This window comes from Haematobia irritans, chromosome 1 (genome assembly GCF_050003625.1).
Source record: "Haematobia irritans isolate KBUSLIRL chromosome 1, ASM5000362v1, whole genome shotgun sequence".
Classification (NCBI taxonomy): domain Eukaryota; kingdom Metazoa; phylum Arthropoda; class Insecta; order Diptera; family Muscidae; genus Haematobia; species Haematobia irritans.
The window spans coordinates 121,903,526-121,930,964 of NC_134397.1; the positions used below are offsets into that span (position 1 = coordinate 121,903,526).

Below are 27,439 nucleotides of genomic sequence, written 5' to 3' on the forward strand. Positions count from 1 at the left end.
TAACTCTCTCCTGCTCCTCAACTCAAACCAAAACATTATTAAGAGCATACCTTGACCCAAAAAACTCTAAGGCGAAAATTTTGAATATATTGATAGAAAAATAAAAAAGTTAAGAAATTATATTGGATAAAGATACAACAAAAAATATCTATGTCGGACGCAGCTGATTTTTTGTATACTAATAATCCTAAATTTAGGAAAAAATATTCTATTGTACATAGAAAATGAATACTAATTATATTTTCTACTTATTATTACTACTATTTATACTTTCAATTCAAACTATTATTATAAACTATTCAGTACATATTTAATAATCACAGCAATAATATTAAAATACAAAATGTTATTACATGCAAACAAATAGTTCTTTCCTTCCAAACCAAATATTAGACAATCAAAGATCACTTCTCATTTGCTTTTATTTGGAATAAAAGTATACACTTTTTATGAAAAACGTCTATTCTTTTCAGGATATAAAAACAATTTCATAAAGACTAACTCAAAACAAGTATATACGGCCGTAAGTTCGGCCAGGCCGAAGCTTATGTACCCTCCATCATGGATTGCGTAGAAACTTCTTCTATACACTGCATTCCACAATCGAATTACTTAAGTTGCGGTAACGCTTGCCGATGGCAAGGTATCTTAAAACCTCCTAACACCATCTTCTAAATTGTATGTAAGTCCATACGAGGTATATATTAAATCAAAAAAGATCGATCCAATACGTATATAATTCAGTTTGACAAAGTAGACATAAAATTTTGACAAAATTTTCTCTAGAAATAAAACTTTGACAAAATTTTCTATAGAAATAAAATTTTGACAAAATTTTCTATAGAAATAAAATTTTGGTAGATTATTTTTGGCTCTAGTGGCAACCATGATTATGAACCGATATGGACCAATTTTTGTGTGATTGGACCAATTTTGGTATGGTCCTTAGCGACCATATACTAACACCACGTTCCTAATTTGAACTGGATCGGATGAATTTTGCTCCTCCAAGAGGCTCCGGAGGTCAAATCTGGAGAACGTTTTATATGGGGCTTATATATAATTATGGACCGTTATGGACCAATTCTGGCACGGTTGATAAAGATCATATACTAACACCATGTTCCAAATTACAACCGGATTGGATGAAATGTGCTTCTCTTGGAGACTTCGCAAGCCAAATCTGGAGATCGGTTTATATGGGGGCTATATATAATTATGAACCGATGTGGACCAATTTTTGCATGGTGTTTAGAGACCATATACCAATATCATGTACCAAATTTCAGGCGGATCGGATGAAATTTGCTTCTCTTTGAGGCTCCGCAACCCAAATCTGGGGATCGGTTTATATGGGCGCTATATAATTATGGACCGATGTGGACCAATTTTTGCACGTTGTTAGAGACCATATACCAATACCATGTACCAAATTTCAGACGGATCGGATGCAATTTGCTTCTCTTTGAGGCTTCGCAAGCCAAATCTGGAGATCGGTTTATATGGGGTCTATATATAATTATGGACCGATGTGGACCAATTTTTGCATGGTTGTTAGAGACCATATACCAACATCATGTACCAAATTTCAGCCGGATCGGATGAAATTTGCTTCTCTTTTTGGCTCCGCAAGCCAAATCTGGGGATCGGTTTATATGGGGGCTATATATAATTATGGACCGATGTGGACCAATTTTTGCATGGTTGTTAGAGACCATATACCAACACCATGTACCAAATTTCAGCCGGATCGGATGAAATTTGCTTCTCTTTTTGGCTCCGCAAGCCAAATCTGGGGATCGGTTTATATGGGGGCTATATATAATTATGGACCGATGTGGACCAATTTTTGCATGGTTGTTAGAGACCATATACCAACACCATGTACCAAATTTCAGCCGGATCGGATGAAATATGCTTCTGTTAGAGGCTCCACAAGCCAAATCTGAGGGTCCCTTTATATGGGGGCTATACGTAAAAGTGGACCGATATGGCCCATTTTCAATACCATCCGACCTACATCGATAACAACTACTTGTGACAAGCTTCAAGTCGATAGCTTGTTTCGTTCGGAAGTTAGCGTGATTTCAACAGACGGACGGACGGACATGCTTAGATCGACTCAGAATTTCACCACGACCCAGAATATATATACTTTATGGGGTCTTAGAGCAATATTTCGATATGTTACAAACGGAATGACAAAGTTAATATACCCCCATCCTATGATGGAGGGTATAAAAAAAAACACACACAATCTTTTCTGGCTAATTGCATTTTCCCTCACATCTTTCTCACTTCCACGAGGTTTTTTAGTTCTTAGCACCTTTTTCTGTAATACAAACAATCTAGAAGAAATTATTCGATTTTATACATTGTTTTAAATTTTACCTGTCGCCTGGACGGAGAATCGAACCGCGGACCATACAGTTTATAAGCCAATACACTATCCATTGGGCTATGTAGCTGTTATTGTCATCAACAGACTATTATAGCCATCAACGCACAAGCAACACAAACAGTCAAGCAGTTATATTTATACATATTATCCGTATTCAAAAAAGTTTATCGACATTTATAAACGACTGATAGACTATTTTGTGAAAAATAACATTCATAAACGATAAATAGCTTACCAAACCTTTTATAAGTCTTTGGTAAATGCAAGAATTTATTGCATCTCTTTAATTCTTTGATAAAATTGTAAAATGCCTGTTTTGGACAATACCTATTAATTTTTCACTGTTTTTATGCTATTTCGTATATCATTATATGTCACTACGTTTAAAATGGGAGATCTTTCCTTATAAAACAACCTGGTTTGATGCCATTTTTTCCAATATTATTGTTATTTTAATGAAAAATGCGTGAAAAATTGGCTCGAGAAATTAAATAGACGAAATCCATTAGATTAGTGATGTGTTCTTAACAACAATAGATTTGATATTCGAAAACAATTCGGTTCGATTAATACCAATATCGATACTAATATATTGAGTAATTATAAAATTGAAATGTTGAGACTTTACTTTTAATATTTAAAATCAACCGGCAATAATACGTTCTTCATCACTATGTTACGATGAAAATGACAAGATATAACGACTTGTGTTGCCACATAATTATTAAAACGCATGATAACTATGTTAGTGCTATTAACCCAATAAACACAAACGTTTGAAAAATGCTAAATTTCAACAAATTTTCAAATATTTTTTCAAAGGATTAGTGTAATATTCAAGTTGAGAAATTGTTGAGAAAATCGCGTTCTCAACAAAAAACAGACATTACCCTCAACATTAAAATTCAACACATTAGCAATAATTTCTCAAGTGTTATCCTCAAATTGAAATGCATCGCTACTCAATAATTTCTCAAACAATTTTCAATACGAGTCAAATTAAAAGTTAACATCCGTTGCAAATACTTTTCAACCAAAATTGGTATGAATGATATCCCCACTTCAAATCGAAAGTCAAAGCCAAAATTCTATGAATTTTGTATAATTTATTCATTTTCGTTAAAATAAAATATATAATACACTACACTACATATTACACTACAATACCAATTGAAAAATAATAATCTTACTAAACATATCAACAAATAAGAACAAAACAACAAAAGGGCTGTTTTCTTTTTGCACTGGATGCAACATTTGTATGGGCTATCCAGAACATCGATGCACTGGTGTTCTATCCAGAACATCTCATCAGTGCAAGTAGCGCCGATGTTGCCAGATTGTATTTGGATAAAGTGACGCTTCTTCGATTCACAATAGCAATTTATTGTGACTATTTTATCGAAAAACATGAAATTCAAAGTGATACAGTGTCAGAATTAATCGCAGCAGTAAATATTTATTACTAATTGAAGCATTTCATACATTAAAAATGCAAGATTTCACTTCTTTTCTGTGATTGTTTTTAAACAGCTGATGACAGTGTTGCATATTTTTGGAGATGTCCTGGATAAACGAGTACTCTGTTTTATTTTAGTCCTTAACGGCTTAGCATATCCAGTGCTAAAAGAAAACAGCCCTAAACAACAAAACTTTAAATATCTTAAACATTATTTGTAAACACTTTTGCATTGATAATTCGATTTCCTTCCTGCTGGTGTCATAAAACAGCATTACAATTTATTAATATGCGGGCAATTTGAAATTAGGAACGTACTGGGCCGCGTGTTAGAAGAGATTTCCATCAAAAGGAATTCACAAAATATCCACACTGATAATAGGATATAAATTAAACTGGTGATGTGATGCACATTTTCATACAGAAGTTTTTGATTTTACCAATTTGTTGTTTTTAACAATTTTAATTGCTTGCACTTTGAAATGTTTCTGGAAACTTGTTCTTGTCGATAAGCAATTCATTTTTCATTGGTCAGCTTCTTAATGTCAGCAAGAATGTAGCATCCAAAGATTTTAGTTTTCTGCAAAGAGATTTAAATTTAATGACTTCTCTAAAGTGTTAATTTAATTTTTCATATTGACTTACTAATTATTATAAACTATTTGAAGCAGTTCCAGTTAATTGTCCAATAGTTTTTCATCGGTCAGCTTTTTAATGTTTTCAAGAACGTAGAATCCATAATTTTAGTTTTCTGCAAAGAGATATACATTTAGTGGCTTCCTTAAAGTTTTATTTCATTTTTTCTTACCTATTTTTATAAACTATTTGGTTATTTGTCTAAAATTTTCCATTTTTTTAATTTCTTGCAATTGACCACGAACTTCATTGCACAAATAAGTATTGAAAACCACATGGTTTTTTCGTTGCATTTTATGGTAGTGTTTTGTCAAAGTTTTCTCATATTATCTTCAACACCTTTTCAAAGATTTCGTCAACATTTTGGCAAATTGGAAGTAATTCGCAAACAATTTGAAGATGTATTGAAGATGAGCTATTTCAAGTCAACTTGAATTTATGTTGAAAATTATATTTACCCTCAAACTGAAAAGTTGTTGCAATTGAAAAGCGCTCATCCTGTGTTTATTGGGAATGATTTATGAATACCTATTTTTATATAAGGCTTATAAATAAAAAAAAGAGCGTGATAGCTATCACTGGTTTAAAGTGCGCATAAATGATTTTTTATGAATAAGGCCCACAGAGCATAGTTTTCGGCGCCCACGAGTCGATGTAAAAAAAACTTTATTGGACAGAAACATTCATTTGGTTGACCACAAAGGGTCGTGGGTTCGAGCCCTGCTTCGACCGTACACCATATATGTATTCCAAAAATGTTCGGAAGATTCCGAAAAGATGTTCGGCATTACATACTACTCCACCCGTAAAAAAATTATATGTGCAACGTGTAAATTTATGTTCTAGTCTTATTAAGAACTTTTATTGACACTTTTTTTCTTATTTTATTTACACTTTTGTACGTTACTAAAATACGCAAACTAAATCTTTACATAACGTTTGCTTTGACAGAAAATACATACATCAATTTTTAGTCATAGAAAATATTTATATGTGCAAAATTATATTTTAGATATATGTCAAAATAAAATTAAGATAGATTGATCAACTAATACGATATAGTATTGCCCTTGTTTATTAGAATTTGCTGTAATCGGTGAGGCATAGAACATAACAAATTTTTCATATCGAGTTGCCATATCGATTTTTTCCCATTCTGCCGTAATTGCAGACTTCAGTTCTTTGGGTGTTGTATATTGCTTGGACTTCGCAAATACCCTAGCGGATAATATGGCCCAGAGATCTTCTATAGGTTTTAGATCGGGACTTAGCGCTGACCAGCCCAGTAAAGGTATATCACGAGACTTAAAAAAGTTTTTTGTGAGACGTGCAACATGGATGGGAGCATTATTTTATTGGAAAGTCCAAACTTCACCATATAACTCATCTGCAAAATCTATTAAATTGTTCTCCAATAAATCGACACATATCTCTGCGTTCATTTTTGTGGGGACAAAACATATTTTAGATTTTCCTCGTGCTCCAGAAGAGATCCACCCCCGTTGGTACTTTTACCGAGAATCTCGCCAATATTTGTGATGGCCATTAGGAGCATCCAAATTGAATTTCTTTTCGGCGCTAAATGTAACCGTTTTAAACTCTTCGTTCCAAAACTTGTATTTTTCACCAAAAGAAATACGAGCATTTTTATGGTGTTGTGTTAACCGCGGTTTACGAATTTTAAATTCGTAAAGGGTGATTCTTTTGAGGTTAGGATTTTCATGCATTAGTATTTGACAGATCACGTGGGATTTCAGACATGGTGTCAAAGAGAAAGATGCTCAGTATGCTTTGACATTTCATCATGAATAGACTTACTAACGAGCAACGCTTGCAATTTCAGTGAATGGGCCCTAGAAAAGTTGGCAGAAAATCCGCTTTTTTATCGACAAATTTTGTTCAGCGATGAGGCTCATTTCTGGTTGAATGGCTACGTAAATAAGCAAAATTGCCGCATTTGGAGTGAAGAGCAACCAGAAGCCGTTCAAGAACTGCCCATGCATCCCGAAAATGCACTATTTGGTGTGGTTTGTACGCTGGTGGAATCATTGGACCGTATTTTTTCAAAGATGCTGTTGGACGCAACGTTACGGTGAATGGCGATCGCTATCGTTCGATGCTAACAAACTTTTTGTTGCCAAAAATGGAAGAACTGAACTTGGTTGACATGTGGTTTCAACAAGATGGCGCTACATGCCACACAGCTCGCGATTCTATGGCCATTTTGAGGGAAAACTTCGGAGAACAATTCATCTCAAGAAATGGACTGGTAAGTTGGCCACCAAGATCATGCGATTTGACGCCTTTAGACTATTTTTTGCGGGGCTACGTCAAGTCTAAAGTCTACAGAAATAAGCCAGCAACTATTCCAGCTTTGGAAGACAACATTTCCGAAGAAATTCGGGCTATTCCGGCCGAAATGCTCGAAAAAGTTGCCCAAAATTGGACTTTCCGAATGGACCACCTAAGACGCAGCCGCGGTCAACATTTAAATGAAATTATCTTCAAAAAGTAAATGTCATGGACCAATCTAACGTTTCAAATAAAGAACCGATGAGATTTTGCAAATTTTATGCGTTTTTTTTTTTTAAAAAAAGTTATCAAGCTCTTAACAAATCACCCTTTATTTTAGTTCTATATCGTGCTTGACAATTTGCTGCATTCGTTGTCTAGTCACATTCAGACCCAATTCTTCATTTATTTCGCTGCAGCTCATATTTTCATTGCCAGCAAGTTGGAGTATATGTCGCCTTGTCCTTTTGTCCACTGCGTTTAGCACAACCATAGTTTGTGGGATTTTTATACCCACCACCATAAGTTTGTTATTCCGTTTGTAACACTTCGAAATATCGATTTCCGACTATATAAAGTATATATATTCTTGATCAGGGCGAAATTCTAAGACGATATAACCATGCCCGTCTGTCTGTCTGTCTGTCTGGCTGTCTGTTGTAATCACGCTACAGTCTTCAATAATGAAGCAATCGTGCTGAAATTTTGCACAAACTCGTCTTTTGTCTGCAGGCAGGTCAAGTTCGAAGATGGGCTATATCGGACCAGGGTTTGATATAGTCTCCATAGAAACCGACCTTCCTATTTGGGGTCTTGGGCTTATCCAATTTGTTTTTATCCAATTTGCCTGAAATTGGAAATCTAAAGGTATTTTATGACCATAAAGAGGTGTGTCAATAATAGTGAGTATCGGTCCATGTTTTGGTATAGTCCCCATATAGACGGATCTCCCTATTTTATTTCTTGGTCTTAGAGAATCCGTAATTTTTACCGAATTTGCCTCAAATCGGAAATCTAGAGGTATTCTAGTACCTTAAGGAGGTGTGCCGGAAATGGTGAGTATCGGTCAATGTTTTGATATAGCCCCCATATAGACCGATCTCCCGATTTTACTTCTTGGGCTTCTAGAATCCGTAGTTTTTATCCAATTTGCCTGAAATTTGAAATCTAGAGGTATTTTGGGACCATAAAAACGTGTGTCGAAAATGGTGAGTACCGGTCCGTGTTTTCATATAGCCCCCTTATAGACCGATCTCCCGATTTTACTTCTTGGGCTTCTAGCATCCGCACTTTTTATTCCATTTACCTGAACTATAAAATCTAGAGTTATTTTAGAACCATAAAGAGGTGTGCCAAAAATGGTGAGCATCGGTCCATGTTTTGGTATGGTCCCCTTATAAACCGTCCTCCCGATTTGGGGTCTTGGGCTTATAGAAACCGTCGTTTTTATCCAATTTGCCTGAAATTAGAAATCTAAAGGTGTTTTAGGACCATAATAGACCTATCTCCCGATTTTACGTCTTGGGCTTATAGAAACCGCAGTTTTTATTCAATTTACCTGAAATTGGAAATCTAGAGGTATTGTAGGACCACAAATACGTGTGCCGGAAATGGTGAGTATCGGTCCATGTTTTGATATAGCCCCCATATAGACCGATCTCCCGATTTTATTTCTTGGGCTTCTAGAATCCGTAGTTTTTATTCAATTTACCTGAAATTGGAAATCTAGAGGTATTTTAGAACCATAAAGAGGTGTGCCAAAAATGGTGAGCATCGGTCCATGTTTTGGTATGGTCCCCTTATAAACCGTCCTTCCGATTTGGGGTCTTGGGCTTATAGAAACTGTCGTTTTTATCCAATTTGCCTGAAATTAGAAATCTAAAGGTGTTTTAGGACCATAAAGAGGTGTGCTGAAAATGGTGAGTATCGGTCCATTTTTTGGTATAGCCCCCATATAGACCTATCTCCCGATTTTACGTCTTGGGCTTATAGAAACCGCAGTTTTTATTAAATTTACCTGAAATTGGAAATCTAGAGGTATTGTAGGACCACAAATACGTGTGCCGAAAATGGTGAGTATCGGTCCATGTTTTGATATAGCCCCCATATAGACCGATCTCCCGATTTTACTTCTTGGGCTTCTAGAATCCGTAGTTTTTATCCAATTTGCCTGAAATTTGAAACCTAGAGGTATTTTGGGACCATAAAAACGTGTGTCGAAAATGGTGAGTACCGGTCCATGTTTTGATATAGCCCCCTTATAGACCGATCTCCTGATTTTATTTCTTGTGTTTGTAGAATCCGCAGTTTTTATTCAATTTACCTGAAATTGGAAACCTAGAGGTATTTTAGAACCATAAAGAGGTGTGCCAAAAATGGTGAGCATCGGTCCATGTTTTGGTATGGTCCCCTTATAAACCGTCCTTCCGATTTGGGGTCTTGGGCTTATAGAAACCGTGGTTTTTATCCGATTTGCCTGAAGTTGTAAATATTCTGGTATTTTAGGCGCACAAAAACGTGTATCGGATTAAGTTTTTTATCGGTCCATTTGGTAAGGCCTCCATATAGACCGATTTCACTTCTTGGGGGTATAGAAGGCGCACTGATCCTGAAAATTGCTTGAAACTCGATGTAAAATTTCCAGATTTTACTTCTCGTGTGAAAATCTACAGATTTCAGATTTCAAATCAAGACGTTATTTTATAATTTTCTTGCACACTTACAAGAGATGTTAATGATTCCTCTAAAACTCAAACAAAAATGGATCTTATAAATCCAGAATCTGATATAGTCCTCATAGGTGAAATCTTTAAATTTATTTTCGGGAAGTGTACTGGTTGAACTGCTCTGCTTGATCTGTCCTCAAACCTCCCGGAAATTTCAAGGGACACCCTAATATTTGATTCATGGTGGTGGGTATTTAAGATTCGGTCCGGCCGAACTTACTGCTGTATATACTTGTTTTTTTTTTTTTTTTTTTTAATTGCTAATCGTATTGCGGTGTCGATTTGTCGCCGATGCAATTTCTCCAATTTAGGTCCATTCCGATATTTTTTCCGCGATCTTCCTCTGAAAGTTCACTTCCTCGAGGCATTTTTCACTAAAGATTAAAAATGTGCACTAAATTTCTTCTGAATACATAAAAAGAACATACATTTAGGTATTCTATATTTATTATTCACAACGAAACTGCACATATAACTATTTTCTATTGAACTTCTAACTTTCAATACAAATTTCATATAACGGTACGTCGAATTGGTGTCTAGCGACAAAATCGATAATCGAACGATAATCTTAGCATATAGAGTGATAAACATCGTTAAAAAGAAAAATGTTAAGTACCGTTATTTTCGCCCGAAAGAGAAATGAAACAATTTTTGCACATATATTTATTTTACAGAGGTACGAGTATATTACATTTTTACTATGAAGCTTCAAAATGTGTTTTATTAAAGACCCAAGGTCAGAAAACGAAATGGACCGTGCAATTTTTGACAAAAAAAATGAAAAAAACTCCAACAAAAGAAAAATGTACACCATGTACAAACGTTGTTTTTTCTTTGCGTGTATATAAACCATTTAAGAACTACGGGGTTTTATGTTGGTATTTATTTTGCCTTTTTATCTTACATAGACTTGATATAGAAGACCCTGCCATTGGTAACTATTACCACAACCCAATTAATTCGATTGTGGATGACAGTTTTTCTAAGCACTCCATTACTGAAAAAAAATATTTACGTGATATTAAAGAAAGCGCAACCTAAATTTTAGGATGCGAAATTTACAAAATATTAAGGAAAAATTTCTTTAAAATAATGAAGTTTTAATTAAAATAAAGTTTATAATCGTAGCTTCAAAAATTTTTTTTCATTAAATGTAGGACACAAATTTTGTAAATTTGAGTCCCGTTAAAGTTGGATGTCTTTGACCTAAGGCTAATTTCCCTAAAAGTAAAGATTTAAGATAAAAACGCTTCAAATGTCGGCTAGACTTATTTTGAGGATTTAGCGTCTTTGGTTTAAAGTTTTTTTTTTTTGGAATTAAGAAAACATTTTTTACTTTGAATTTTTTGGATTTTTAAACTAGCATTTGTTTGCACGTGGGTAGCTTTATTAATAACCCGGGAAAAGAGAATGAACATTTGTTAAATGAGATCTTTATCCTAATTTTAATTTTATTGGTCCTAGATTTAAAGCCATATAGGTCGCTAAAAAATGTCTTTATTCTAAAGAAACCGCATCTTTGGCTCGGAATTAATACCAAAATCCTTAAGGGAAGGTTAATCTTTGGATACAAGTAAACTTTTTTGTGAGTGATGGTGGAAGTGGTGTTACCGTTGGAAATATTTTGAAAAAGTCGCATTTTCAAAAAAAAGTCCGCACTCTTCTAAATTGCTACCTGTTTTGTTCCAAAACGCTCGTTTTTACACTGAAACAAGTATATACGGCCGTAAGTTCGGCCAGGCCGAATCTTATGTACCCTCCACCATGGATTGCGTAGGAACTTCTACTAAAGGCTGTCATCCACAATCGAATTACTTGGGTTGCGATAACACTTGCCGATGACAAGGTATCGTAAAACTTTTTAACACTGTCTTCTAAATTGTACGTTAGCCCATACGGGGTATATATTAAACAAAAAAAGGCCGATTAAATACGTATATAATCTAGTTTGACAAAATTTTCTATAGAAATAAAATTTTGACAAAATTTTCTATAGAAATGAAACCTTGACAAAATTTTCTATAGAAATAAAATTTTGACAAAATTTTCTATAGAAATAAAAATTTGACAAAATTTTCTATAGAAATAAAAACTTGACAAAATTTTCTATGGAAGTAAAATGTTGACAAAATTTTCTATAGCAATACAATTTTGACAAAAATTTCTATAGAAATAAAATGTTGCTAAAATTTTGTATAGAAATGAAATTTTGACAAAATTTTGTATAGAAATAAAATGCTGACAAAATTTTCTACAGAAATAAATTTTTTACAAAATTTTCTATAGAAATAAAATTTTGACAAACATTTCTATAGAAATAAACTTTTGACAAAACTTTCTATAGAAATGAAATTTTAACAAAACTTTCTATAGTAATAAAATTTGACAAAATTTTCTATGGAAATAAAGTTTTGGTAGATTACAAAATTTTCTATAGAAATAAAATGTTGACAAAATTTTCTATGGAAATAAAATTTTGACAAACATTTGTATAGAAATAAACTTTTGACAAAACTTTCTATAGAAATGAAATTTTGACAAAACTTTCTATAGTAATAAAATTTGACAAAATTTTCTATGGAAATAAAGTTTTGGTAGATTATTTTTGGCGATATGGACCAATTTTTGTGTAATAAGTCATCGGCTATATATAACTAAAGACCGATATAGACCAATTTTTACATGGCTGTTAGAGGCCATATATTGACAAAATGTACCAAATTTCAACCGTATCGGATGACTTTTGCTCCTCCAAGAGGTTCCGGACGTCAAATCTGGGGACCGATATGGACCAATTTTTGCATGGTTGTTAGAGACCACATACTAACACCATGTACCAAATTTCAACTGGATCGGATGAATTTTGCTCTTCCAAGAGGCTCCGGAGGTCAAATCTGGGGATCGGTTTATATGGGGGCTATATATAATTATGGACCGATATGGACCAATTTTTGCATGGTTATTAGAGGCCGTAAACTAACATCAGGTACTAAATTTCAACCGGATCGGATAAATTTTGCTCCTCCAAGAGGCTCCGGTGGTCAAATCTGGGGATCGGTTTATATGGGAGCTATATATAATTATGGACCGATATGGACCAATTTTTGCATGGTTGTTAGAGGCCGCATACTACCATCAGGTACCAAATTTCAACCGGATCGGATGAATTTTGCCCCTCCAAAAGTCTCCGGAGGTCAAATCTGGGGATCGGTTTATATGGGGGCTATATATAATTATGGACCGATATGGACCAATTTTTGCATGGTTGTTAGAGACTATATACTAACATCAGGTACCAAATTTCAATCGGATCGGATGAATCTTGCCCGTACTAGAGAGACCGTATACTAAGAACACGTACCAAACTTCAACCGGATCGGATGAATTTTGCTGCTCCTGGAGGCTCCCCAAGCTAAATTTGGGGATCGGTTTATATGGGGGCTATACGTAAACGTGGTCCGATATGGCCCATTTTCAATACCATCCGACCTACATCAATAACAACTACTTGCGCCAAGTTTCAAGTCGATAGCTAGTTTCGTTCGGAAGTTAGCGTGATTTCCACAGACGGACGGACAGCCGGACAGACGGACGGACGGACAGACGGACAGACGGACGGACGGACATGCTTAGATCGACTCAGAATTTCACCACGACCCAGAATATATATACTTTATGGGGTCTTAGAGCAATATTTCGATATGTTACAAACGGAATGACAAAGTTAATATACCCCCATCGTATGGTGGAAGGTATAAAAAAAATAGTGAACCCACCAGGAAGAAAACTTTCGGTTAATTTTAGAAAATTTTGAATACTTTTAGAAAAATTTAACTAAACAGTATTACAAACGCTGCCATCACGCCGATATCATAAAAATAAGTAAATATTTTTCGACAAATGCAAGAAAATTTATTGGACATAATAAATAAATAAAGAAAATTTAGTAGTTTGAAGGAAAAAATTTGAAGTTGAAAAATGCAAGAATGTCTTTAGTGATATACGAAGTTCATGATGAACGCATTTGTTGTAAAATTTACAAATTTAAAGCAATACTTGTTTGGTATTGATTCCGAGCCAAAGATGCGGCTTCTTTAAAATAAAGACATTTTTTAGGGACCTCCCTGGCTTTAAATCTAGGATCGATAAAATTAAAATTGGATACAGATTCCATTCATCGAATTTTTATTCTCTGTTTGCGATATATTAATAAAAATATTCATGTACAAACAAATGCCAGTTTCAAAATCCAAATTATGCCAAGTACTTCAAAGTAAAAACTGTTTTCTTAATGCTAAAAAAAACTTTGAACCAAAGATGCAAATCCTTAAAAAAAGTTTTAGCCTATATTTGAAGCATTTTTATCTTAAATTTAAAAATTCTATATGTCAGTTGAGTAAAAGACGATTTCTTTAAATTAAAAATGTTTTACTTTATTTTAAGGAACATTTGCCTTACTTCAAAGATATACAACTTCAATAGAGGGACGCAAAATTTCAAGATTTGTGCCCTAAATTTAATGAAAAAAAAATTTTGAAGCAAGGATTATAAACTTTCTTTTAATTAAAATGTCATTATTTTAAAGAATTTTGTCCTTAGCATTGCGTAAATTTCGAGTCCTAAAATTTAAGTTGCATAATCTTCCATATTAGGTCAATATTTTTTTTCAGTGAAGGTACGCAAAAAATTATTAGAGTAAAGGATACTTTCTCCAAACATGATAATTCCACGAACTAAAATAAAATTAAATTGGCTTTAGTGAAATAGAGAGTTCACTTTTTTTTGAGTGTAGGTTGAAATATATGTACTTATATTAGGCCTGTTTTCTATTTGTTGTGGATGCAACATTTGTATTAGCTATCCAGAACATCGTTGCACTGGTGTTCTATCCACAATATCTCTTCACTGAAGGCCGCGTCGATTTTACGAGTTTTTATGGTAAATTAGGCCAATGACAATTTGACGACGATTTTGAGCAACGTAGTTATGAGTTGATGATTTTTGCAAATGTTCAACTCAAGCGTTTCTTTTAATGTTTTTTTATGACGATTTGAGTGGCTAGTCCAGAGCTCCAGGACTGGTATCAGTGCTCCAGTTTGTCGCAGTTTTTAAATTTTCATATAATCTATTGATTTCTATACTCTATTGATTTTAAATTCTTATTGGATATAGGCCAATATGTTGACCTTTGGGTCAACATATTCAAAAAGTTTTCCTTTCTGGTGCAATTGGGATGCGCAAAATAATACTGGTTCCTAAGGGATGGAATCTAAATATCGTGGGAATGTCGTACTTTGTGGACATTACCGAAGAACTTAAGCCACTCTCACAATCGTGAAATATAGCTGATTTTTATACCCTCCACCATAGGATGGGGGTATATTAACCTTGTCATTCCGTTTGTAACACATCGAAATATTGATCTAAGACCCCATAAAGTATATATATTCTGGGTCGTGGTGAAATTCTGAGTCGATCTAAGCATGTCCGTCCGTCTGTTGAAATCACGCCAACTTCCGATCGCAACAAGCTATCGACTTGAAACTTCGCACAAGTAGTTGTTATTGATGTAGGTCGGATGGTATTGAAAATGGGCCATATCGGTCCACTTTTACGTATAGCCCCGAAATAAAGGGACCCTCAGATTTGACTTGTGGAGCCTCTAACAGAAGCATTTTTCATCCGATCCGGCTGAAATTTGGTACATGGTGTTGGTATATGGTCTCTAACAACCATGCAAAAATTTGTCCACATCGGTCCATAATTATATATAGCCCCCATATAAACCGATCCCCAGATTTGGGTTGCGGAGACTCAAAGAGAAGCAAATTTCATCCGATCCGCCTGAAATTTGGTACATGATGTTGGTATATGGTCCCTAACAACCATGCAAAAATTGGTCCACATCGGTTCATAATTATATAAAGCACCCATATAAACCGATCCCCAGGTTTGGCTTGTGAAGTCTCCAAGAGAAGCTAATTTCATCCAATCCGGTTGTAATTTGGAACATGGTGTTAGCATATGATCTTTAACAACCGTGCCAGAATTGGTCCATATCGGTCCATAATTATATATAGCCCCCATATAAAACGTTCTCCAGGTTTGACCTCCGGAGCCTCTTGGAGGAGCAAAATTCGTCCGATCCGGTTCAAATTTGGAACGTGGTGTTAGTATATGGCCGCTAACAACCATACCAAAATTGGTCCATATTGGTCTATAGTTATATATAGCCGATCTCCAATCACACCAAAACTGGTCCATATCGGCTCATAATCATAGTTGCCAATCAACCAAAAATAATCTACCAAAATTTTATTTCTATAGAAAATTTTGTTCAAATTTTATTCGGTTCATAATCATGGTTGCCACTCGAGCCAAAAATAATCTACCAAGATTTTATTTCTATAGAAAATTTTGTCAAAATTTTATTTCTATACACTGAAAAAACAGTGAACCCTTTTCCATTGCAAAATGAACTAAACTGTAGTAATATTGACCATGATTTAGCCCTTAAGATTTTTTTCAACTTGTCTAGTTTATAATTTTCTTAAATTTTAGTTCATCTATAACATTGTAGTTTAGTTCATTTTTACAACACCATAAGATTTATATACACCTACCAAGTTAAAAAGTCAGTATTATTTTGGTTTACTTGCTTATTTTGTGGGAAACCCGATAATAAAAATTGGTTAACAGTCACTTTAAAATGTCGACGACTAGACTATTTTTAAATCAATCATTCCACAGTATAGAGAAATTAAATAATTAAAGGAACAACAAACCGTTTTACTATTATGAGAATTTTCATACATTAAAATTAAACTATCTTTAAGCAAAAGTACTTTATTATAAAAACTTATGATGAAAGTTCTTAATACAATGTTTTTTGTGAATAAAAATTATGACCACATGGAAAAGAGAGTAGTTCATTTGAACCCACTGTTTGGACATTTTGACTTATCCTTTTTTTATTCATCGTAGGTAATTTTTTCACATATCTTGCTGGAAAAATGGAAACAATAATGAAAATTGTTAAAAATTAATACCATGTAATGAAATATAATTTTTAATTCTTCCTTTTAGCTTGTAACTTACCATATTTGGGGCATTTTATCAAATGGTGTAAGGAATTCAACTTTTCTTTGGAAAACGTATCTCATAAAATTGGTACCTGAAACAATTAGAGAAACAATGAAGTATTCTAAATAAACTCATAAAACTGTGTTGTTATCGATGTGAAGGATATAATAAAATAAATATTCTAGTTGAAAGAAAGCCAAAGTTTTAATATAAAACTTACCAATTCTCTATTAAATTGTACGCTGAGGGGAAATATAAAAAGTTGTCCAAATTTATTTGGGTTACTCTGAAATTAAACATTAAATAAAATTATTAAATAACTTTTCAAAAAATCTAATGAAAAAAATAATAATATGCATAAAAAACCAAATATTCTTGATATTCCTAGACAGTCATCAAAATGACGACACGTAATTTCATTTTCCATTTAAAATGCATTTTAGTCTATTGGGAAATGGTAAATTTAAGTTATACTAATTCGACCGTTTTATGAATTTTTGTTTTATACTACTTAAAACCAAATTGAATAAGAAAATAAATGCAAGTTTGGTTCACTTTTTCGCTCACGATGAAAATTATATCGTCTTGAAATCAGCCGTAGTCAAAATGACGAAGGATGACGTTAATGTACAAAAAATAAGGATGACTGTACAGGGTTAAAAGAAAGTTAAATAAAACTTACCAATTCACTATTAAATTACAGGCAAAGGAGTACTAAAAATTTGTCCAAATTTTAAGGGGTTATTCTGAAATTAAATATTTATTTTTACATTAAAAATATTACATTAGTTTCCAAAAAAAATTAATTAAAGAAATACTAAAATAAGGTATTAAAAACCTGTAATTTTGATGATTAAAAGGTCATAAAAACGTAAATATTCTAGTTGAAAGAAAGCCAATTTTTAAAAGAAAACTTACAATTCTCTACCTTTTTAAATTTGTTTGAATCCGTCTGGAGTTGCTCTGAAATTAAATATCGCTTTTACAACAAAGAAAAACATTAAACTGGTTTCCAAAAAAAAAAATAATTAACAAATAATAATATACATAAAAAATATTCTTTTCAAAAGAAAGCCATATTAAAAAAATACTTACCAATTTATGAATAAACTATACGCTGAGATATTACAAAAATTGTCCAAATTCATCTGGAATTGAATATTAATTTTTTACATTGAATAATGAAAATTTCAATACATTTTCAATTTCAACATATTTTACTAAATATTCTTAATAACTTTTTTCTAAACTACGATAAAATATTAATAACTTTCATTTAAAAGGTTTAATAAACAAACACCAATATATGACTCAAAAATCCAAAATATTCCATGCCTTTATATTCCCTTGTTGCATACCTACTTAACAGATGCAACAGCCCACGCCAACGCCAACTATACAACTGAAGCATGCCAAACAAAACCAAGCAAAGCCAAAACATTCCTACAACAACAAAAACACATGTGCCTTTATTGAAAACAACACCTCATCCAGCCAAAAACCATCAACGAATAACAAACACACACACACACAAGCCACTAAATGAACAAAAATAAAAACAACCCCACGCTCATGTATACACAACAAAACTCAAGTAACATCATCTTTACATTAATCACATTCCACTATTCCGATAAAGATCTCTGTACTATGCATTAGTTCATCGCATCTGCTGACAATTTACTCTAAGAATAATATTCGTAAAGGCACACCAGTTTATGAGCGATGAAACGTTTAACTTAAAATTTGCAAAATTTTCATGAAATGTTATCTACCATTTTTGACGAAAATGTCTATAAATTTAATTACATGTGAACTAAAAATATTTCATTGTGTAATTTTTTACCAACAATTATTAACTATAGGAATAGTCAGTAAGAAATTGCTATCCACTTTCAAGTTCATTTTTCGTAAAAAAATATTTTCTCATACAAAAAAATCTTATAGTAAATTGCACTTATTATTTAGAAAATACTTTACATTTCACAAGTAGTTTTATAGCATGACAAACGAATTTTTAACTACCAGGTAAGAAATTTTTTAAGGAAATTTCCATCGTATTTTGTAGGCCATGAACTAAACGATTGCTACTTAGAATTTGTAAAATTTCCTTTCGAGTAGTTAATTTTCGTTCAAGATACGAAAAATGAACTAAAATTCTGGAAAATTCTTGTAATAAATTATTGTAAAAATCTTCTTAATTTTACGAGCCACTTTTGTTTTCTGTGTAGAAAATTTTGTTCAAATTTTATTTCTGTAGAAATTTTAGTCAAAAGTTTCTTTCTACAGAAGATTTTGTTTACATTCTTATTTCTATAGAAAATTTTGTGAAAATTGTATTTCTATAGAAAATTTTGTTAAAATTTTATTTCTGTAGAAAATTTTGTCAAACTGAATTACATACAAAAAATCGCTTCTTTAACATATGTTCCAAACATATTTTGCAGGAAGCATATATATTTTTGGATACATTAATATGTTTGTTTTATGTGAACATATTATATGTTTGGAAGCATTTTGAGCCCAAAAATATTATATGCTTGGAAGAATTTTTCCCAAAGACGATTGTGCTCATTGCCTTACATACTCGTAATTTTCACTTCCACGAAATATTTTAGTTCTTGCCACCTTTTTCTGTAATACAAATAATGTTGAAGAAATTTGTCACTTTTATACATTTTTTAAATTTTACCGTTCGCCTTCACACTTAAATTTTACCTTAAGCCAACACACTATCCACTGGACTACGTAGCTGTTATAGTCACCAGTAGATAATTATCGTTATAAGTTACATTTATATAGCATAGTTTGCAGCGCCCACGAGCCCATGCAAACATAACATTATTTAACAGAAACATACATTTGTTTGCCACGTGGAGCAGTGGTTACGATGTCTGCCTTGCATGCAAAGGGTCGTGGGTTCAATTCCTGCTCCGACCGAACACTTTTTTTTTTAATTTACACATTTATATTTATACTATATTAAATTTTTATAATGAAACTTCGAAATGTGGGTTACTAAAGATTTATAGTCAGTAACAGTGCTTGATATAAACGAAATTGACTGATTTTTGGATAAAATATTATTTTTTTATTGCAAAAATAACAATTTTGTAACAAAAAACTGTTTTTGGTACAAAACTTTAAAATTTGGAAGGAATTCAAAAACTCTAACAAAAGAAGAATGTGGAGTCGAGTATAAACATACATAAATAATTTTATAATATAAACATAAATTTAGTTAGGCGTGAACAGTTTTTTAATAGCATTTAACACCATCGCTCTAAAATGGCTTTTAGTTTTTTTTAATAATTCATTTTAAAGAAAATAAACTTTTTAAATTGTTTTAGCAGCAAAACTCGAACGTAATGCCCGCTTTTATATTTGAAGGTGTCCGTCAACTCCTCGTGGACTACTTATTAATAAAGAGGAACTAAACTTTGTTTTTATACATTTAACTGTGTAATTTTTCACTATTTCCTCCTTATTTCATTTTACTGTCCCAACTCTAAAAAGAGTATATTGCCCTTTCGTTATTTTTAAGAAGACCCCTGATTTATTTTAACGAACCAAGAAAAAATTGTGCCCATAATGCCAAAATGATAAATAAAACACATGCCCACACATACATAAAATGCTGCTCTCAAGGCGAAAACATATGCTGTTTGTTTTTCAAATGTCTATTCTCTTGGTTCCGAATGTCTATTCTCTTTATTCAAATTAAATAATATTTAGACTTAAGCATATCAAATTTTTGGCCTTATCATAAAACAGTTTTCCGAAACAACATACAAGCGGTTTCACAGAAATTGTTCTCTTTTGATTCTTTGGCTGTGTTATGTTGATATCTTTCGTCAACTCTCCCAGTTTCCATCTCTATTTCTTTCTCTATACTCTATCTGTCGCTTTGAATTAAATATCACAACATATGTATGTTTAGTCGAAATTTGTAAATTTATATATGTTTGCATTCACACATATGATTTTTATGATACATTCATGCCCCAAACATAATATATTCTAACATATTAACATTGATGTCCCAAACATTTAGTGTTAGTTTAGGAACATTACATGTTTGCACTTAAATATATTGTGTTTTAAAATTGTGCCCGAAACACATTTTGTTTATATCGGAACATATGAAAAACATATTTTTCTAACAGTGTACAATTTAGAAGATGGTGTTAGGAGGTTTTAAGATACCTTGGCATCGGCAAGCGTTACCGCAACTTAAGTAATTCGATTGTGGATGGCAGTGTTTAGAAGAAGTTTCTACGCAACCCATGGTGGAGGGTGCATAAGCTTCGGCGTGGCCGAACTTACGGCCGTATATACTTGTTTGTTGTTTATTTCCTTAAGATTAAAAGCGTTTTCGTTACATCTAACGTAAATTTTGTTCAAACGTTCGTTATTTAGAATACTCAATGTTAAGAATTTGGACGTTCTTTAAATTGGATTTTCGCTAAATGGGATATTCGTTAAACAGAGCTTCGACTGTATATACCATGAATCAAATAATATAATTGTTTCCATTTAAAACTCTTCGTCGGGCTACTTGAAAATATATAGAATTTCAGGTGGTTTTGATGACATGTACTCCAACAAGCAAACATATATACTACAACATAGAAATCGGATCATCATATTCTATATTCGGCATACATACAGTGTGAGCCCAAAAAACACAAGATTTTGAATTGTATAGGTACTCAAGATCCCAATTCGGGTGATAGGTTTATATCAAAATCTGGGCCGGTATAGCCCATCAACGAAAAGACGAATCTGTACCAAATTTCTGGGCGATAGCTTCATTATTGAAGACAATAGACAGCCAGACAAACAATAAAATTCTGAAAATGTATATATTTGAAGCTGAAGTATTTGTTATTTATTACAGAGGGAGTATTTGTTACAGAGGCTATTTTTTATATTAAGTGTAATCTAGATGACTTAACTAGATATTTAAAATGTATAGTTCAAGTAATTAAAGTGAGTTAAATGCATTTTGTAATGTAAAGGGTGATTCTTTTGAGGTTAGGATTTTCATGCATTAGTATTTGACAGATCACGTGGGATTTCAGACATGGTGTCAAAGAGAAAGATGCTCAGTATGCTTTGACATTTCATCATGAATAGCCGAACGATCTGCCACAACGTCGAATTTTCAGTGAATGGGCCCTAGAAAAGTTGGCAGAAAATCCGCTTTTTTATCGACAAATTTTGTTCAGCGATGAGGCTCATTTCTGGTTGAATGGCTACGTAAATAAGCAAAATTGCCGCATTTGGAGTGAAGAGCAACCAGAAGCCGTTCAAGAACTGCCCATGCATCCCGAAAAATGCACTGTTTGGTGTGGTTTGTACGCTGGTGGAATCATTGGACCGTATTTTTTCAAAGATGCTGTTGGACGCAACGTTACGGTGAATGGCGATCGCTATCGTTCGATGCTAACAAACTTTTTGTTGCCAAAAATGGAAGAACTGAACTTGGTTGACATGTGGTTTCAACAAGATGGCGCTACATGCCACACAGCTCGCGATTCTATGGCCATTTTGAGGGAAAACTTCGGAGAACAATTCATCTCAAGAAATGGACCGGTAAGTTGGCCACCAAGATCATGCGATTTGACGCCTTTAGACTATTTTTTGTGGGGCTACGTCAAGTCTAAAGTCTACAGAAATAAGCCAGCAACTATTCCAGCTTTGGAAGACAACATTTCCGAAGAAATTCGGGCTATTCCGGCCGAAATGCTCGAAAAAGTTGCCCAAAATTGGACTTTCCGAATGGACCACCTAAGACGCAGCCGCGGTCAACATTTAAATGAAATTATCTTCAAAAAGTAAATGTCATGGACTAATCTAACGTTTCAAATAAAGAACCGATGAGATTTTGCAAATTTTATGCGTTTTTTTAAAAAAAAAAGTTATCAAGCTCTTAACAAATCACCCTTTATTTGTTTGAATAAAACGTTTATTTTCCTTCTTTTCGGAAACTTTTTGGGTGACAATTTTTTTACGATTTTCAGCCCAAAAGAGTTGGCCCTATTTTTGCCCTTAACTTTACCATTCCGTTTGTAACACATCGAAATATTGCTCTAAGATCCCATAAAGTATATATTCTGGGTCGTGGTGAAATTCTGAGTCGATCTAAGCATGTCCGTCCGTCTGTTGAAATAACGTTAACTTCCGAAATAAACAAGCTATCGACTTGAAACTTGGCACAAGTAGTTGTTATTGATGTAGGTCGGATAGTATTGCAAATGGGCCATATCGGACCACTTTTACGTATAGCCCCCGACGCTCAGATTTGGCTTGCGAAGCCTCTTGGAGTAGCAAACTTCATCCGATCTGGTTAAAATTTGGTACATGGTGTTAGTATATCGTCTTTAATAACCATGTAAAAATTGGTCCACATCGGTCCATAATTAAATATAGCCCCCATATAAACGAACCCCAGATTTGGCTTGCGGGGCCTCTAAGAGAAGCAAATTTCATCCGATCCGCCTGAAATTTGATAGATGTTGTTAGAATTTGTTGTTGTTGCCCACAACGGTCCATAATTATATAGCCCCCATATAAACCGAACCGAACCGATATAAACCGGATTTGGCTTGCGGAGCCTCATGGATGAGCAAAATTCATCCGATTCGGTTGAAATTTGGTACGTGGTGTTAGTATATGGTCTCTAACAACCATGCAGGAATTGGTCCATATAATTATATGTAGCCATCATATAAACCGATCCCCAGATTTGACCTCCGGAGCCCCTTGGTAGAGCAAAATTCACCCGATCCGGTTGAAATTTGGTACGTGGTGTTAGTATATGGTCTCTACCAACTATGCAGGAATTGGTCCATATCGGTCCATAATTATATCTAACCCCCATTTAAACCGATCCCCAGATTTGACCTCCGGAGCTCTTGGAGGAGCAAAATTCATCCTATCCGGTTGAAATTTGGTACGTGGTGAAATTTGGTACATTGCGCTAGTATATGGCCGCTAACAACCATGCCAAAATTGGTCCATATAGGACTATAGTTATAAAGGGTGATTTGTTAAGAGCTTGATAACTTAAAAAAAAAAAACGCATAAAATTTGCAAAATCTCATCGGTTCTTTATTTGAAACGTTAGATTGGTCCATGACATTTACTTTTTGAAGATAATTTCATTTAAATGTTGACCGCGGCTGCGTCTTAGGTGGTCCATTCGGAAAGTCCAATTTTGGGCAACTTTTTCGAGCATTTCGGCCGGAATAGCCCGAATTTCTTCGGAAATGTTGTCTTCCAAAGCTGGAATAGTTGCTGGCTTATTTCTGTAGACTTTAGACTTGACGTAGCCCCACAAAAAATAGTCTAAAGGCGTCAAATCGCATGATCTTGGTGGCCAACTTACCGGTCCATTTCTTGAGATGAATTGTTCTCCGAAGTTTTCCCTCAAAATGGCCATAGAATCGCGAGCTGTGTGGCATGTAGCGCCATCTTGTTGAAACCACATGTCAACCAAGTTCAGTTCTTCCATTTTTGGCAACAAAAAGTTTGTTAGCATCGAACGATAGCGATCGCCATTCACCGTAACGTTGCGTCCAACAGCATCTTTGAAAAAATACGGTCCAATGATTCCACCAGCGTACAAACCACACCAAACAGTGCATTTTTCGGGATGCATGGGCAGTTCTTGAACGGCTTCTGGTTGCTCTTCACTCCAAATGCGGCAATTTTGCTTATTTACGTAGCCATTCAACCAGAAATGAGCCTCATCGCTGAACAAAATTTGTCGATAAAAAAGCGGATTTTCTGCCAACTTTTCTAGGGCCCATTCACTGAAAATTCGACGTTGTGGCAGATCGTAAGTCTATTCATGATGAAATGTCAAAGCATACTGAGCATCTTTCTCTTTGACACCATGTCTGAAATCCCACGTGATCTGTCAAATACTAATGCATGAAAATCCTAACCTCAAAAGAATCACCCTTTATATAGCCGATCCCCAAAAATAATCTACCAAAATTTTATTTCTATAGAAATTTTTTTCAAAATATTATTACTATAGAAAATTTTGTAAAAATTTTATTACTATACAAAATTTTGTCAAGATTTAATTTCTACGAGTATAAACAATTTTGTCAAAATTTTATTTCTATAGAAAATTTTGTCAAAATTTGATTACTATTAAAAATTTTGTAAAAATTTTATTACTATACAAAATTTTGTCAAGATTTTATTACTATACAAAATTTTGTCAAGATTTTATTTCTACGAGTATAGACAATTTTGTCAAAATTTTATTTCTATAGAAAATTTTGTCAAAATTTTAATTCTATAGAAAATTTTGCCAAACTGAATTATATATGTTACGTATTTAATCGGCCTTTTGTTGTGTAATATATACCCGGTATGGACTAACTTACAATTGAGAAGACGGTGTTAAGATGTTGTAAGATACCTTGACATCGACAAGTGTTACCGTAACCCAAGTAATTCGATTGTGGATGACAGTCTTTAGTATAAGTTTCTATACAATCCATGGTGGAGGGTACATAAGATTCGGCCTGGCCGAACTTACGGCCGAATATTCTTGTTTTTATTTATTTGTTTATTTAATAATTTCTAATAGTAGTACAAAAAGATAATACATCTTATAAATAGTTCCTTAGAAATATTCGGTGAAGAACATGGTTAACGTAGTTAACACAAAATGTTCCTTGAAAATATGGTTCGTAATAAATGCAATATTTTGAACTAAAAATCCTGGAAGCCGCAGCGAAGCAGGTCGTCTTCGGATAGTGTAATATAAGAATTACATTCCCGAACATCTTACCATATCCATAGCCATCCATAGCAAAAATAATGACTACAAAGATTTAATAATACAGTTTATTCATAATTTATTTTACAATATTACTTACAGCAACTTACAGCATAAAAGTCATCACATAATCTTACATAGAAAACCGTATACATTTATACGTATAATTATATTTTAATAACCATACACTTAAAACTATCTACATATAAATTATATTCCAAATTAATTTTGGAATATAACATTTTCAAATGGAAATTTTTATTCAAAAAATTTTAATTTTTATACATACACATACATGGTTAATTTGAATGAAATTCTAACATACACTTGTATTCACATTGATATCAAGCTACTACTACACTTTAATATACCTAACTAATAACTAAGTACAAAATAGATTATTATCTATATATATAAAAACTGATTACAATATTTTCGTTTAAAAATAGCCAGGGAATAATAAGCAAAGCAATTTGGTGATATTAGTTCTGTTTTCATTAACTGTAATGATTGTAGTCTATTTTTATGGATTTGTAATTATATATTCATTAGAAAATAATGAGAAATGGGTAAAACAAAAACATTTTCATGGGATTCCACACGAAAGGTCACGGTACACTGAGAAACTTGAATCGTGAAGTGTGCTCGATTTTTGGTCAAAGCCGAACTGATACTCAGCCAAGGTTAGATTAAGTGACAGCCCATTGCGATACTTAATTAACAAAAATGTTGGGATCGTAACATAACCTAAACTGAGGAATTTTTCAAATATTCGAGAATCTATTCCGAAAAAGATTGTAGATTGTAGTATCATCCATCGCTGGCCACTAATGATAAGACATATTTAATATTTTCTTGAAATTTCAAGTAAGTTTAGGGTTGTTTCTGGACAAAAGAATCCATAATTTTTTTCCGATATTTCATCGGAGAAGTGGACGTCTGTTTTTTAAAACAGTAGAGGAAAATCTGAACTTCTGTGATTTATTTGAAATTTACAGGCATCGTGGGAGAAAATGATTAAATAAATATAGGGGTTTTCAATAACTGGTATCTCTGACATCTCCCTCTGCAGGATTTCTGAAAATTGCAAGTTTTTACTGGGAATGATAGAAAGGAGCACCTCCTACTTGCCCGATTTTTTGAAAATTGAAAGTTTTCTGTTACTGCGTTATGTGAAATTTCTTGACTCAAGCAGTATCCCCCGTGATCCAGTGATCCAACTAGAGGTGTGCACGTGACGAAAATAAGACGAAAAATTTCGTGACCCACGCGTGGGTCGTGAGTAACGCTGATGGCAATGGCGTGATTCTGCGTGAGTCACGAAAATAGTTTCTTCGTGAGTGTGCGTGAGTAACGAATTTCGGAAAAATACGCTCACATAAAACCCTTACGAGATGAATTCATTTACAATTTTAGTGACACCTGGGATGTTGAGAGTTTAATAACGCTCTCGATTTTAATCATGTTCACGTCCCTAAAGTAAATTAGTCATAAAATTATTCGTGAGTCACAATATTTTTCGTGAGTCACGACATTTCGTGTGTGAGTACAAATTTTCTTTTCGTGAGTGGGCGGGAGTCCTACCAAACAATATCGAGCGTGAGTAAATTTTTTCCGTCGTGAATGTGCGTGAGCTTGAGTAAAATATTACTCAGGTGCACACCTCTAATCAGTATTGCCAACTCCCCAAGGCCAAAAAGACCAAAAATATATTATAAATTCTAACTTACCACTTCCCACCACAAAGTCGAAAACTAAATGCTCCATTAAAAAAAAATTCCGAAGATGTTTTATAGAACTTTTGTGCATTGAATTTGTAATTTTATGAAGTTATAAACCGCTATTGAAGTATACACCTTGATCAGTTTTAATGCTTTCATCCAATTCATTTTGATCAGTAATGTCTTTCAAATTTAAAAATATTAATAAAGGGTGGTTAAATTGTAAGGGCCGATGTTGAATGTGAACCACATCTAAACGGAGAGATACACAATCCAACAACGTGTTAAATGGTTCCAAGAAATGGCAACAGT

The 27,439-nt window shown here is 33.5% G+C and overlaps 1 long non-coding RNA gene across 1 annotated transcript; it reads right to left on the minus strand.

Moving 5' to 3' along the window:
- Nucleotides 1-16,337: 16,337 nt before the first annotated feature.
- LOC142241743 (uncharacterized) lies at nucleotides 16,338-16,887 on the minus strand. The gene is made up of 3 exons (XR_012723788.1): nucleotides 16,821-16,887; nucleotides 16,616-16,691; nucleotides 16,338-16,522 (listed from the first exon to the last, which is right to left on the minus strand). It is a non-coding gene; the product is annotated as an uncharacterized LOC142241743 (long non-coding RNA).
- Between the last annotated feature and the right edge of the window lie 10,552 nt (nucleotides 16,888-27,439).